Below are 15656 nucleotides of genomic sequence, written 5' to 3'. Positions count from 1 at the left end.
TCTATTAGTCTGTTCATCATGTGTAAGTGTAAATCAAATACTCTGTTAGGGTTCCCATAGCATTTGACTTTCATGTTAGTTATCGCACAGTATTCAGTACGTTTTGACTTCATTTATATTCATAGCCACCACCCAAAATGCAGTAGAATGCCTTCACCCCCCAAAACTTTCCTCGTGGCTCTTTTCAGGTGGTCCCTCCCTGTGCACTTTGTCCCTACCAACAGCTGTTTTTAATATGGTGAATTAATTTTATCTGTTGTGAAACTCAGATTGTAACTTTGTTTGGCTTGTGTCTGAAAATGTATTTCAGTCAATATATTTTTGAGATTCATCCACGTTGCTGTGTACATTAGTAGTTCATTCCTTTTATATCCATTGTGTAACAGTAGAAGACAGGTTAGAAGACATTTTTATTTACTCTTGGTAAATAAATACTCAGAAATGGACCTGCTAGGTGATAGGGTAGACATGTATTCAGCATCAAAGCATGGTGGTACATGTCTCTTACCTCAGCACTTAAGAGGCCGAGATTAGAAGGAGTGATATGAGTTTGAGGCCAGCCTGAACTACATAGTGAGACCCTGTCACAAAGCAAACAACAAAACAGAACAGAACAAATTGCAAAACAGTCCTTCAGGGTAGCTTTCCTGGGGTGAGCGTGTGTGTGTGTGTGTGTGTGTGTGTGTGTGTGTGTGTGTCGGCAGAGAGGCTGTGTGTGGAGGGGGACCCAGGGCCTTCCTGCTGGGTGAGTGCTTTGTTCCTGCGCTTCAGCGTCAGCTCCAGCGCTGACGGTTTTCCTGCTACCAGTGCCCGAGAGTTCTGTTTAGTCCGGATCCTTCCCACTTGTGGTGGTGGTATTGTTTTTTATTTTAATAAGTGTATAATAGTATCTTCTGTGATTTAAATTTGCATTATTTTGAAAACTAATAATGACATCTTTTACATGTGCTTACTTAATCATTTATACATCCTCTTTTGTAGTGTCTCTTCTGGTTTTACCCATCCTCACTGTTTGTAGACATATATAAATGCTATGACTTTTTACCAGTTTTTGTCTTAACCATTTATTCTCTATGTATATGTTTGCTATTTGATGAGGATTTTGTAGACTTTATTTTAGCAATGACTAGAACTTCATATGTTCTAAGAAATCTACTTGTGCTGGAATTGAAGGGATACTTTTTTTTGTCTTTTTGAGACAGGGTCTCACTATATAGTTCAGGCTGGCCTTGAGCTCAACTTGTAGCCCAGGCCGGTTTTGAACTTGCAACAATCCTCCTGCCTCAGCCTCCCCAGTGCTGGGTTTACAGGTATATGCCACCATGCTCGGTTTGATACTTCCTTTTTTAAATAAACTTTATGGCTCTGATCTTTAGGTTTTTGATCCATCTTGAGTTGATTTTCATATATAGACATTTCTCAGTTTTTTGTAAGCATCATAAAAGTACTTTCTGTTGCTTAAAAAATTCAAATATATAGTAGACAAAAAGAAGTTAATAATTTGATATTTCCTTTTTTAGGTGTTAGTCACTAACAGTGTGTGACTGTTGAGTACTTGTATATTGTTGACATAACATTTTGCATATATTGGATTAAAAAAGGATTAAAATAATTTTACTTGTTTCTTTTTGTTTCCTTAGCGTGATACTGTAAACTTTCAAATTTTATATATATCTATCTGTTGGATAGGGCTATTCCAGACTTTCCCTAAGCATTTGGTAATCTGTGTATATGTATGGAATTCTTTTTTTTTTTTTTTTTTTTTTCTCCACAAATTAAAAATCAACCAGTTATATTGTGGAAGGAAAGTCCCACAAGAGAATGAATCTGTAAGCATTAGCAAGAATGAATGAAATAAAATTATTTAAATATACTTAGGACAGTATAACATCTGCTTGAAAGCATTGAAGTAGGTCATTCATGTTATTTGCATAAATGTGGCCTGGGAAATGTGTCTTCTTTTCCCTTAGCACCTGTAACTGGGTAAACCCAGATCTTGAAGGAGCTCGTAGGTGGAGGGAAAGCAGATAAATGGGAGCAGCTGCTTTAATAGAGGTGTGACAAGCAAACACCAAATTTATATCTCCAGTGTGGTTGTAGTTTCTATACTGAGAATTGACTCTATGACCTGATTCCTTGCCTGGTGACTTCCTGAAAACAACAAAGTCACAAGGATTTTTCCTTTATCTTACAGTTGGTCAAGTTGGTTGTCCTTTTCAGTTAATTTGGAACGTTGGAACTAAAATGTTCTTTGCTGAGACTTTTATTTTCCCTTGTCACATGTTTTCTAGTTTATTTACAAGTCAAACAGGTATTGAAATGGGTTCTGTGTGTGTGTTTTTCATAGAAATGCCAGATGAAAAATCTCTCATCAAAAGATGATGGTTGGGGCTGGGTATTTAGCTCAGCAGCATAAGTACCTGCCTTGCAAGCAGGCGGTCGTGAGTTCGATCCCCGGTACCGATAAAAATGAAAAAGACCAAAAAAAAAAAAAAAAAAGATGATGGTTTTATTTTTCTTTAATGATGTAAAGTGTGAGATATAAATTGAATGAATTTTGCAAATAGTTGAGAAAATAATCTGACTTCTAGACTTAAATCCTGAATTGAGGCATAACTACTATATCTCACATAGATTTTTCTGTTGATTCTTCCTTGAAAAAGATACTTTGATCTGTTTTTGTTTTTAATTTCTCATTCATTTGGTTCTGAAAACATTTCGCAGGCAATCTATGTATTGCTTCCTTAAAGAACTGGAAAGTTCCACTGATCTGGATCCGTTGGCAGCAGGCTGACATTTACTAAGGCTGGTCAGCAGTCTCATAATCGTGGGTGTGTTTTTGCTACTCAATACTGAGTTATTCATGAACAGATAAGAAAGCCATATATATCCAAATTTTGTTAACACTAGATTGTGTTGAGTTTGCCTTTTTGATGATTTAGAGATTCTTAGCTGTTTGTCGAGCTCTGTAGATTAAACCTTTCTTAGAGAATATTGTATTGGGCCTCTTAATTGTCTTACAGTAGAAGGAAGAGAACACTGTTGTGAATGTTGCTGGCTCCTTTAGAAGCAGATAGGGTGTAATTATGTATGCTTCCGACCTGAATAAACATGCTTGGTTCAAATCCTTGTTCTACTTCTTTTTTTTTTTTAACCATAAAATAGAAATCATAGAGCTGTTTTGAGTATGAAATGAGATAAAGTATCTCAATATAGTTCCTGGCACAGAAGAGTTTCATAAGAATTAGTTTTTCCCCCTTTTTCCTTGTTCTTAAATAACAAAGTTGACCTTCCTGGTTTTTTTTTGGTGGTACCGAGGATCAAACTCATGACCTCATGCTCGCCAGGCAGGCGCTTATGCTAAATCCCTGGCTCCTTAAGAACAAGAAAATTATAAAATGATCAGGGAACTAGGATGCAGAGTTAACAAATAAACTTAAGACTAAAAGCACATGTAGATTTCATATTTTAATCTTCTTAGTAGAGTTTTTTTGAGTTTGAGAATCCTGCCTGACTGAACTTCCACTTAATTTTCTTTCCTCTGATCATATGTAACAAATATCTAAGAAGAAAGACTCAAAAACAGAGAATGTTGGACAATTAGTTTATCATTAAAATCTCTAAACTCTGTAAATATTCAGAAGAGATTAAAATCTCTAAATATTCAGAAGAGACCCTGAGTTAGTATAAGAACTTCGCATTTATAGAGAAAGCTTAACTCTAGGATGTTTTGTTTTGTTCTGTCTTGTTTTCTTTTATTTTTTGAGACAAGGTCTCACTATGTAATTCAGGCCAGTCTCATACTCATAATGATCCTCCTGCTTCAGCCTCTTCCAAGTGCTGGAATTACCATGCCTGGCAAGATTTTTCACAGTGTTGGGGAGTAAACTCAGAACCTAATGCATGCTAGGCAAGTACTCCACCATTGAGTTACATCCCCAGCCCCAAGGAGGTAATAGTTTAAAAACAAAACATTTAGCCAAGCGTGATGGCAACACCTGAAATCCCAGTACTCAGGAGGCTGACGTACTCAGGAGGATCATTGCAAATTTGAGACCAGCCAGGGCTACAAAGTGAGCTCAAAGCCAGCCTGAATGGCATAGAAAGACCCTGTCTCAAAGACAAAAAAAAAATTGAGCAAGGCATGCTAGCAAACACCTGCAGTCCCAGCAATTTGAGAGGCTGATTTGAATATCTCAAAAGAAAAAAAAATTAATAGAAATTTTTAAAAATTTTATGTTGAAAAGGATAAAGCAGAATAAAACCAATCAAAACAAACCAATGTAAAAGATACAGGACTTCAAAACGTGAAATCAACAGTAGTTACCATAATGCCTTTAGGTATCTTAAAAGTAGCTGCAGCTAGCTTTGGATGTAGTAAAAATCAAACAGAATAGAATAGAAACAATAAAAGCAAACCAATGAATGCAATAAAGAACTTCAAAACAGGCCAATAAACCGGGCATTGTGACTCATACCTGTAATCCCAGCACTCGGGAGGCTGAGGTGGGAGGATCGTTGCAAGTTTGAGACCAGCCTGGGCTACAAAGTGAGCTCGAGGCCAGCCTGAACTGCATAGCGAGACCCCGTCTCAAAAAAGACCAAAAAAAAAAGACACAAGCCAGTAGTAAACCCAAAATTGCTACCATAAGATATCTTGCTATCTTTGCAATAGCTGCTCCTGCCATCGGGTTTGACATTATCAAACAAACAAACAAAAAGAATAAAACCCAAGCCAAAAAAACAGTGGAAATGATATAGAACCTCAAAACAAGACCATAGGGAATCAACAATGACTGCAACTCTCAGAAGATCCCCCTACACATTGCACTGCGCACCACTATCCTCTGATCCTATCGTCAGACCACTGGCCCTAGACCTGCAATGTTAGTGAGACACCAAAGCACCACAGGCATCCAATTGCATTTCGCCTGCATAGCTATCATCACAGCCTGTGTTTTTCTGGATAAGCAGGTAGCTTACAGGGTGTGTAAGGGAGGGCATGGTATTTCTTGTATTGCCAGCCCACGCGCTGGAAGGGGCTAGGGTCTGGCTTTTCCCTGTCTGGCAGCAGCCCCTGCATGTCACTGGTTATCAGACTAGGTTTGTTTGCTAGTGTGCCTTTGTTCTCTCTCCCCTCAGTCCATGAATGGTGCTGACTCACAGGGAGAGGCTTGGGTCTAGCTGTCCCCGGTCCAGCGGTGGCCCATGTGTGGTTTTGGTTCCCATACTGGATTTAGAAGTTTTATTTAAGTGTCTTAACTTGCCTTGATACCAATAGTAGTATCAAATTTTTGAATGTCTGTAATTGCATTTACTTAAATATAACCCAATCTCAGGGGTAGAGTACTTGCCTAGCATGCAAAAGACTCCCGAGTTCAGTCCCCAGCACTGCAAAGAAGGAACATAGGAAAAAAAGATGATTAGCCAGTGTTTGATCATATTACACAAATACACAGATTAACTATGAGCTTGTATGTTATCATACCAACATTTAATTTATGACATGTCCTGGGAAATTTAGGAGTATCTGGAGATATTTGTGATTGTTATAATCTGGGCAGGATAAGATTCTTCTGGCTCAGGGCTGGAGATTTAGCTTAGCAGGCATAAGTGCTTGCCTTGCAAGTGTGAGGTCGTGAGTTCGATCCCCGGTACCACACACACACACACACACACACACAAAAGATGCTTCTGGCTGATAAGAATTAAGAGTTTGAGATGTTTTTAAACATAGATAGTACACAGTAGAGCAACTGACAATAAACAGTTGTCCTGTTGAGAATGTCAGTACTAACAGGGTTGAGAAACCCCTTGTAGTACTATATTGAAATCTAAGTAAACGTTTAGTAGTTTGTTATCATGGTTCTGGAATTGGCTTTTCTACATTTGACATTGTATATGCTCATAACAGTAGAGTAAATCCTATTTTGAATTTCATAGGCACATCCTTTTGCAAATGAGCTGATTCTACAAATTGATTTTTGTTCTCAAAAGAATGTGAATTTATTAGCACACTTGCAGTAGATGAACACATGAGAGTTAATACATGTACATTATATTCTTAATCCTTTTTACTTCCCCTCCATCTATAGTCTTGTTTAGTAAGAAATATGGACTGTTATTTGTTTTTTGTTTTTTTTTTTTTTAGGTAGTCTTTGTGTAATTCAGGACGGCCTCAAACTTGCAGCAATCATCCTGCCTCAACCTCCTGAGTGCTGAAATTACAGGAATGTGCCACCATGCTGGTTATATGGACCATTTGTTATGGGGCTAGTGCCAATTTAAAATTCTTAAAGAGTGTAAACAATTTGTTATAATATTTATATTAAAAGTACATATAATGAACACAACTCCCCCTCAAAAAGTGGGCCAGGCACAGTGGCACACACCTGTAATTCCAAGTTCTCAGGAGGGTGAGGCTATATGATTGTGAATTTGAAGCCAGCTGGGGCATCATAGCAAGACTTTGTCTCCAAAATAAAGTAAATGTGTACTATTAAGTATCAGAATATATAGCATTACAAGGAGATAAAATGTTTTAAAACGAATCTCAGAGACATACTGACACACCACGTTCATCACAATTGAATTGGTTCTATGTGCTTGACAAAGGGAACATTGTGTCTCTTAGTTTAGGCCAGGAGTCCCCCAGCTGTAATATCTACTAGCCACTTGTTGGTATTTGGAAACTGTTAACCTTTATGGTTTTTAAAAGGTGTGGAAAGTATGGATCCTATGTGAACTTTTTCTGTTTTTTTTAAAAACACCATATGGGTCAAAGAAAAGTGAGCAGTTTAGAATGTCTGATAGATACAAATATGTGTGTTAGGTAGATAACTATACTACTAATCTCTGTTCATCAAAACAAAACAAAACAAAACAAAACAAAAAACCAGTGCTGTCACTGTTTGACTGATCACTTTTGTGTCTAGATTTTGTAACCTAAACAACTTCTAAGACATCAATATGCAGTATATCAGCTGGTGTTAATTCCCTACCTTTAAAAAAAATTCTGTATCATTTCTATCCTTTTTTTCTGTTTTGTTTTAAAAAGAAGTGTCTGTTTTCTTGTTCTTGAGACTTTGAGCTGTAGAAAATATATTGGCTTTAATATATTGTTTTTTTTCTCTCCAAATACTCTTCCTACATCTGGTGGACAGATTTGCAATAATGTTTTTTCATTTTCATCAGAAGAAACGAGTGTAGGAACATATGTCCTTAGCAACCGTCTGAGTTTAGATTGCTGCAGAATAAATAGGTTACCTACTGCACAGCCATGAGTCTAGGTAAACACAGAGGGAGGCACACTCTAGCTAGGGGATTACATAACAGCACGTGCTTTATGCTAAAACCTCTCACGTTAATCAGTCTCATTTTACCTTCAAAAACTACACTGAGGAAGGACTATATTTACTTGTGATGAGCAACTCATTTATGTATACTATATTTACTTTTCTTTTTTTTTGGTACTGGGGATCAAACTCATGACCTCACGCTTGCCAGGCAGGCGGGTAAGCTACTGAACTAAATCGTTGGCCCTGCATTTCAGATTTATGTATTTTTGACTAAACTAAGCTTTGTATAGTAGCTGATTGATCTTAGTCTTTGTGAAATAAGACATGTTTGTGCTAGTATCAGAATATTTTGTTGCATTTTATACTTTGTATAAGCTGTTGAAAATGTAAGAATGGAAGTGTGAATATTAGTAACCATGAAATGTATAGACTCCTTTTTAATGTGAAAAATTTCAAACATACACAAAAGTAAAGGTAGCTGTGTGTCCTTGTACCCATGAATAGACTTGAGCAATTATAAACATTTTGCCAATCTTCTGTGTCTTTTTTATGTTTTATCAGGTTGAATATGAAATCTATGAGACATTGTTAGCCCTTCCCAACTTTTATTATGGAAAATTTCAAGCAATAATAGAGCAATGTTACGAGTTCCCATACATACGCCACCCAGCGTCAGTACTTAAACCAACACATGTCAGTCTTACATCATCTGTGACAGCTTCATCTACTCCACCACCAAATACCCCATGAATATTTTATCCAAAACTTTAGTGTCATTTGGGGGATAAGTATTGTCATATGTATCTCTAAAAAGTATTCTTTTAAAAGCAATTATCATTATCACATTTTAAGAAAGATAATCTCTTCATACTGTCAGGTGTTTGTGTTTCCTTAATTGTATCACAAGTTGGTGTTTGGGTTTTGCCCCCTCCCAATAGTTTGCTTGAGTAAGAATGTAAACAAAGTCCACGTGTTACATTTTGACTGATCTTTTTTTTTTCTTTTGGTTCCAAGTATGGAACTCAGGACCTTAGGAGTTTATTCTGTTCTTTTAAATAACCTTTATTTAGAGGTAATTTATCATAGTATAAAATTTATCTAAAGTAAATGTATAGTGTAATGACTTTTTGGTAATTTTATTTTAGATTTGACTCCTTCATACATGATTTAGTTTTAAAAGATTTCTGTCTCCCTAAAACATTACTTCCTGCCCATTTGCAGTTAATTCTGCTCTTACCTTCAACTCAGGTAACCACTAATCTGCTTTTTGACTGTAGATTTACCGTTTCTGGAAACTTCATACAAATGGAATCATACTGTGTAGTCTTTTACTGTCTACTTTTATTTACTCTTTTTAAGGTTCATCCATGGTGTAGTAAGTACCAATAAAACATTTTTATTGCCAAACTATATACTGTTACAATGGGTATAACCACATTATATTTCTCCACTTGTCAGTTAATGAACATTTGGGCCATTTTCACTTTTGGGCTGTTAGGAGTAATGCTGCTGGGTCAGGGACATAGCTCAGTGGCACAGTGTCTGCCTGGCAGGAGGTCCTGAGTTTGATTCTCAGTACAAAAAAAAAATAGTAATGCTGCTGTGAATATTTCTGTACAAGTTTTTGTGTGGACAAACATTTTCATTCCTTTAAGGTTGATACCTAGGAGTGGAATAGCTGGGTGCTATGGTAAATTTACATTTAAAGAAATTGCTAAGTGTTTCCAAAGTGGCTACACTATTTTACATTTCCTCCAACTGTGTATGAGCGTTCCTGTGTGTGAACTTCTAACCAGCACCTGGGCCAGGCTCTTTGGTGTACAGAGGTACCTCCATGTATTTAGTTTACATTTCCCCAGTGTGCAGTGCTACTCAGCATCTCTGCACACTGCTTGCCATGTATTTCTCCTCTGATGGTTGGTTATGATACAGAGTCAGGATTCTCCCCTTACTTTCCAGCTGCTCCAGCAGTCATGTTGAATATTCTGCCTCCTCAGGCCATGGAAAAGCAGCTTTCCTTGTGAGTACCAACCCTTCTGTGCCAAGAGGACCCACTCAGAATTCATACGGTCAGTCTGCTTCTTCCCAGGGCTTTCTCAACTCTTAGTTTCTGCCTGGGTTTGGTTGCTCTACCTAGGCTTTTTTTTTTTTTTTTTGAGAAGGTCTCACTGTGTAGCTCACGCTGGCCTCGATCTTGTTTATGTAGCCCAGGCTGGCCTCAAACTCACATTTATCTTCCTGCCTCAGCTTCCTGAGTGCTAGGATTACAGGGGCGCATCACCACAACCAGCTCTTAGGCTTCAAATAGACAAGTTTTCTGTGCTTCAGCCAGAGATGATAATTGTCACCTGTCTGCAGGAGAGTTAATTCAGAAAAGCTCCTTCATTACCCTGTTATGCCATTTAATGAAAGGAAACTGCCATCTCTCTCCAAGCTGCTTCATGTGTTCCCCTAGCTGTCAGAGCAATAATACTATAAGCAATCACGGAACCTCTGGAAAACCCTACTGTACACCTGAGACAGAACAACAGGGACAAAGGCAAATCCTGTCTTACTGTTGTCATGAAGATAGTCTAAGTTTTTGACCTCTAAAAAAAGTCTGAGGAATTCAGGGCTGCATTAGCCACACCTTGAGAACTGTAGATTTAATACATCCATTGAAGGATTCTCAAGCATTATTTGTCCCTAGGGAAGGAGAATTTGGTAGCTGGAAGACTACAGAGTGGGGTAGAGGCTAATTTTCTGTCTTTTTTTTTTTTTTTTTTTGGTCTTTTTCCTTTTTATCGGTACCAGGGATCGAACTCACGACTGCCTGCTTGCAAGGCAGGTACTTATGCCACTGAGCTAAATCCCCAGCCCCGAGGCTAATTTTCAGATACCTTTGGAATATTTTGCTTTGTACATTAATTAACATTTTTTTTAAAAGATGAATTATTTTTTAAAAGCCCTTATTTTCCTCCCAACAAAATATAAAGTAATAGATTTTTTAAAAATCTTTTTTAGACAAATGCTCAAGAGATAAACATACTAGGCTAAATTAGGTTGCTACTATCATTAACTCTTATTGCTGTTTAATTCTTTTTTTTTTTTTAAAAAAACCCTCAATTTACAACTGCATATTTTCCTTCTTCCCCTCCCCATATATATATATATATATATATATTTTTTTTTTTTTTTTTAATCACCTATTTTCTCCTGAATTAGACCATTAGTTCTCTGAGGGCACAAATCAAACCCATCAATATTTTTATTTTATTTTATTTTATTTAGGTACCAGGAATTAAATTCAGGACCTTGTGCTTACCAGGCAGATGCTTATGCCACTGAGCTATCTCCCTGGCCCAGTAATTTTAATTCAGTACTTAGTTCATAATAACTTCTTCCTCTTCTTCCTCCTCCCTTCCCCTCTCCTTTTTCTATTCTCCCCCTCTCCCGCCTCTCTCCCCTACCCTCTCCTTTTTGTTCTTTTTCATTGTTTGAGACAGGATCTTGCTATGTATATAGTCCAAGCTGGCCTTGAACTGTGTGGCCCAGGCTGGCCTCAAACTCACAGTGATCCTCCTGCCTCAGCCTCCTGCATGCTGGGATTGCAGGTATGGACCACAACACTGGAAAGTTCACAGTAACTTCTGAGTGAGTGAATGAATGAAAGAATGAATGAGGGTCTTTTGAGAATTTGGGCTTGTTTCCCATTGGTCGGTGTTAAACAGTTCTGGACAGCTGCCAGTGGACAGATATCTTGCCCAGACACTTTTTTCCCAATGAGTAAAATGCTTTGGGCATTTGTTCTAGTACCTTACTGGTTATGCACCGGGTAGGCAGAAAATGCCATTAAGCAGTTTAGGAGGTGAGCATTTTATGAGGGGACCACAAGACGATTGTTTGTTGTTTTTTTTGTTTTTGTCTTTTTCCTGTTTATTGGTACCAGGGATCGAACTCACGACTGCCTGCTCGCAAGGCAGGTGCTTACGCCGCTGAGCTAAATCCCCAGGCCCAAGACAAGACGGTTGTTTTGTGCTCAGCTTTTATATGTGAAAGCTTTTTGCTATTTTTTTGTCTTCCATATTTGAGATTTTATTCGTCATGTTGAGGATCAGTGGAGAATCAGTACAGACATTTTACTTTGTCTACAACTCTTAACACACGTACCAAAAAATCTAAAAAGCCAGGTATTGTTTATTTTTCAGTTATTCCAGTGACTTTCCAGCGACTTTCCAGCTTCAGATTTGAAGGCAGATTTTCAGTAAGAAGATTCAGTACCAGTATCTTCCAGTGCTGATAAAAGTGTTACTTAAGTCCTGTTGACTTATAGTTTTGTGCCATATACACCACACTCAAATTTCCAATCTTTCAAAAATAGCACATGGACAAAATTAGGCCAACTGCACTACCACAACCAAAGATTAGTTACAAAATGCACATGATTCTGACGGGGCAACAACAGGAAGTAGTTTTCTTTTCTTTTCTTTTTTCTTTTTTTTTTTTTTTTTGGTGCTGGGGATTGAACTCACATTTGCCAAGCAGGCACTTAGGCCACTGAGCTAAACCCCTGGCCAGGAAGTAGCTTTCTTTAGGAAGCAATTTTACTAAAAACAATATGGGACTAGAAGTTATAAAATATCCAAGACATGCTAAATGCGTGACTGTGATGCCAACTTGCCACTTAGTCAGCTTTGTGTTGCAGGATATAAAACTAACCCCCACCTGTGGAATGTTAAGCTGACACCTAAGACAGTCAAGCCTGCCATAATTCAATATCCCACTATTTTCTGGTTGTACCAAAAAAGTAAGCAACCAGCGAATGATTTCACCTCTAAAAAAATCATTTATACTTTAAAAATGCAATGAGGTATTCTAGAGCTACTAAAGAACTTGCATTTATGAAATAGTTGATAAAAATATTCCTCTGGATTGTACAAGAAGGGAGCCAGGGACCACTGAGAAGACGGGGTGTGTGGTTAATCGGCTTCTTTCTCTGCTGCGTCGTCGGAGGCTGCACTCTTGGTTTTTCTGTCCCTCCATTTTCTGCAGGTAAATGTCCGTTCCTTTCCTGATTAGCACTTTGGCCTGTTTTCCATTTGTTCCCCTTTTGCCTTTTGCTTGCACTTTTTTGTCCAAAGATTTGTCCTTTCTCGCTGCGTGCTGCCTTTTCTGGCCTCATTGCCATTTTTTGCAGGAGCAGGTTTAGCTGACAACCTCACCAATCTCTTGGGCCCCTCCTTCGCTGCTCCTTAGGCTGCCCTGACCTTCCTCTTGGGCATCTTGGTGGGGGTAAAGGGGGTGGGGGTGTGGGGAGGTAGGGTGCGGAAACCTCATGGAGCTTGGCCACTGCCAGAACTACTGGGACCATGGCGGGGCCGGTGGGAGAACCGGATCTTTTTGCTATTTTTAAGATTTCCTGTTTATTCTTTGGTTTGCTGTATTTTTCTCTAAACAAAAAGAGCGTCCCCGCCCACAAAAGAAAACTTGTTGGCTTTGTCAAACTTGACTCCAGGGCCAGAATAAAAAGTGTTATACCTAATACTTCTTGTAACTGAGTGAAGTTGGCCAGACACTTGCTTACATCTGTTTCCTTGTGATTCTCTTAGTATTCCCAGCTCACATGTCAATGGATTGCAGAAGGGACTGGTTGAATTTCTGAGCCAGCAGTTTGCTTATAAACTTCAGGACTGGCTATTGCCACAAGATTGTCACTGCTGTATAACAAAAACTCAGCTGGAGCTCTTGCTGCAGCCATTGAGGTCCATTCAAAGGCCTCCTGCCCTCTCCTGTGGTTCCATGTAGTAGCATTGTTTAAAAAATAAGTAGCACTTGTTCTATATAAAACAGGCCTGCGGGGCAGAAAGCTTGCAGTCATAAGTAGGAGAGTTTACAGTGAACTACAAATTCATAATAAAATCTTTTTCTTCTTAAAAAAAAATAGCACTAACATAGGTTTGTTGCATGCTTGCAAGAATGAAGAGCAGTAGTTAGTTTTCTACAAGGTACCAGGACTCACCGCTTGTGTTTAAGATTGGCTGTTTTGTTTTGTTTTTGTTTGCTTATTTTTGGAGACAGGGTCTAGTTTTAGATCAAGCTAGCCTCAAACTCACTGTGTAGCCCAGGCTGGCTTTGAACGCATGGCAATCTTTGAGGCTGCCTCAGCCTCTTGAGTACTGGAATTACAGGCCTGCACCACTGTGCCCTAAGATTTGCTTCATTATTATGCCACACGTTTAACATGTTTATCTGAGCTACAATGAGCATATTTCCTTTCATTTTTATTTTTTTAACCTGAACACAAATCTAGTAAGTCTATTTTTTAGCAACTGCAGTTGTGTGTGTGGGGGGGTGCACTGTTCCTAGAGGAGCTGTAGTACTGGGCTGATCCACAGAGCAGAAAGAGCAAGCTCTTATTCTGTTTCCCAGCTCTAAAAATCCATTTGATATGTTGACCTCTCAGATACTAAACTGATAAGAACAGGTACTATATTTGATTTTAGCCAAAACACTGAGAAACCCTAACTCTAGTCCTAACCCCAAAGAAAATCCAAGCATAGGGCTGCCATGCCTATAAGAAGATAGGAATCTGATGGTTCAAAAGAGAATTGAGAGCTGGCGATGAAGTGCATGCCTATAATCACAGCACTTGAGAAGATGAGGCAGGAGGATTGCTGTGAGTTTGAGACTAGCTTGGGCTACATAGTGAGTTCAAGGCCATCTTGATCCACATAGCAAGACTGTCTTAATAAACAACAAAGACAAAGAGAAGCACTCTATTTAAAAATTGCTCTTTAAGCCAGGTGTGGTAGCTCACGCCTGTAATCCTAGCACTCCGGAGGCTGAGGCAAGAAGATCATTGCGAGTTCGATACCAGCCTAAGCTACAAAGTAAGCTCAAGGCCAGCCTGAACTGCACAGGAAGACCCTGTCTCAAAAAGACCCCCCCCCCAAAAAAAAAATTGCACTCTACTGGTCTTTTAAGACAGTGTTGGTATCAGCAATCCCAGAGCTTCAGTCTAGTTCTGCCTTTGTACCTAGTGAAAAATGCTGCACTTTAAGCAAAATATTGGTCCATGAAGATTGGCTTTCTAGTATGAAGGATTCTTTTACTCTGCCTTGAGGCTTGCAGAACAGGCCTGTAGAGGGGCAAGTGAAAGCAGATGATGACAGTGCTGTTCCAAGACTGTCTCATCCTACTAATCTTTCAGATTTGTGTAGATCATACAGTGTAGTAACTTGCAAGTGTTTAATGGTAGCAGAATTACCTCAGGGAACAAATAACTACATTGAAAAAAAAAATAACTACATTGAATTCTTAGGTTTTTTGTTGTTTCTTCACTTTGTACAAATGATTTCCTATAGATACGGGAATTATGGTCTAGACAGGGTCTTTGACTTTTTTTTTCTTTCAGGTCATACTTCAGCCCACACACTGCATACTGTAGTATAAGAGAAGGAAAAGAGCAAAGAAATGACAAAAGTTTTTGAAAACAAATACAAGGAAACTAGGGGAACCAAAAGGGAAACAGACAGTGAGAAATTCCAAAAAGAAACCAGACAAGAACATGTTCATGTGTTCAGAATTATTTTCTACAGTATATTTATGGAGGGTACAGGTGCCTTGACAATTCCATTGTGTATTGTAAAAAGTCTTTTCCACACTGAACTTTCAAGAAGATTATTCCTTCCTAAATGTTTGTAATATTGGGCCTAACATTGTGTTTTTGAATGAGAGTTCCTTGCTCTATCTCTGGCCCTAAAGCAGCAAATTCTGCGACACTGGAAGGAGTATTGTTCTGATATTAATGTCTAGGAAGTATTATGGAAACCTGAACATGTGGCTTAACCCCAGTATTTCATATCTGAAAGTTTGCATTAGTGGGCAGTGGTTAGGTGTTGCAGATGTGTGCAGAGCCATGTTTATTGTGAGGTTTTAAGTCCCAGTGCAGGTGGAACCCCAGCAGCTTGGTGTACCTATCTCTGTATCAGCATACTTAGAACAGTGTATGTTAAAAATAGGCACTCAATAAATGTTTGTTGAATTAATGAATGGACTTATGGAAAGAAAATTGGGGTATGTCTGAGAGGATAGTGAAAGCATTCATGAAGATAAAGTTAGATATAACAGAGAGCATAGGGACCATCAGGTGCTGTTTCATACTATCGCCTTCTCATTCTTTTTTTGGTTGTGATGATGCTGGCGGTTGAACCCAGGACCTTCATATTGAGCTATATCCCCGGTTCTTAAAATTATTTTATATTTGGAGACAAGTTCTTGCCAAGTTGCCGATGCTAGGTTTACGATTCTCCTGTCTCAGCATTTCAGAGTGCTGGGATTATAGATGTGCACTACCATGACTGTAATGGCAGTTGTCGG

General features: G+C 38.5%; 1 protein-coding gene and 2 pseudogenes across 4 annotated transcripts in view; 1 reads left to right on the top strand and 2 right to left on the bottom strand.

Moving 5' to 3' along the window:
* The window catches only part of Cfdp1 (craniofacial development protein 1), a 138602-nt gene that overhangs the window by 37846 nt on the left and 85100 nt on the right, over positions 1 to 15656 (top strand). The gene's annotated exons all lie outside the window — the stretch shown is intronic.
* On the bottom strand, positions 12257 to 12671 carry LOC106028105 (non-histone chromosomal protein HMG-14-like; annotated as a pseudogene).
* On the bottom strand, positions 13624 to 13800 carry LOC111757450 (U2 spliceosomal RNA; annotated as a pseudogene).

Source organism: Cavia porcellus, unplaced genomic scaffold (genome assembly GCF_034190915.1).
Source record: "Cavia porcellus strain 051 isolate PalLab524CR breed Dunkin Hartley unplaced genomic scaffold, mCavPor4.1 scaffold_4, whole genome shotgun sequence".
Lineage (NCBI taxonomy): Eukaryota > Metazoa > Chordata > Mammalia > Rodentia > Caviidae > Cavia > Cavia porcellus.
Note: the sequence above shows the minus strand (reverse complement) of the source record. Positions and strands in the feature narration are given on the sequence as shown.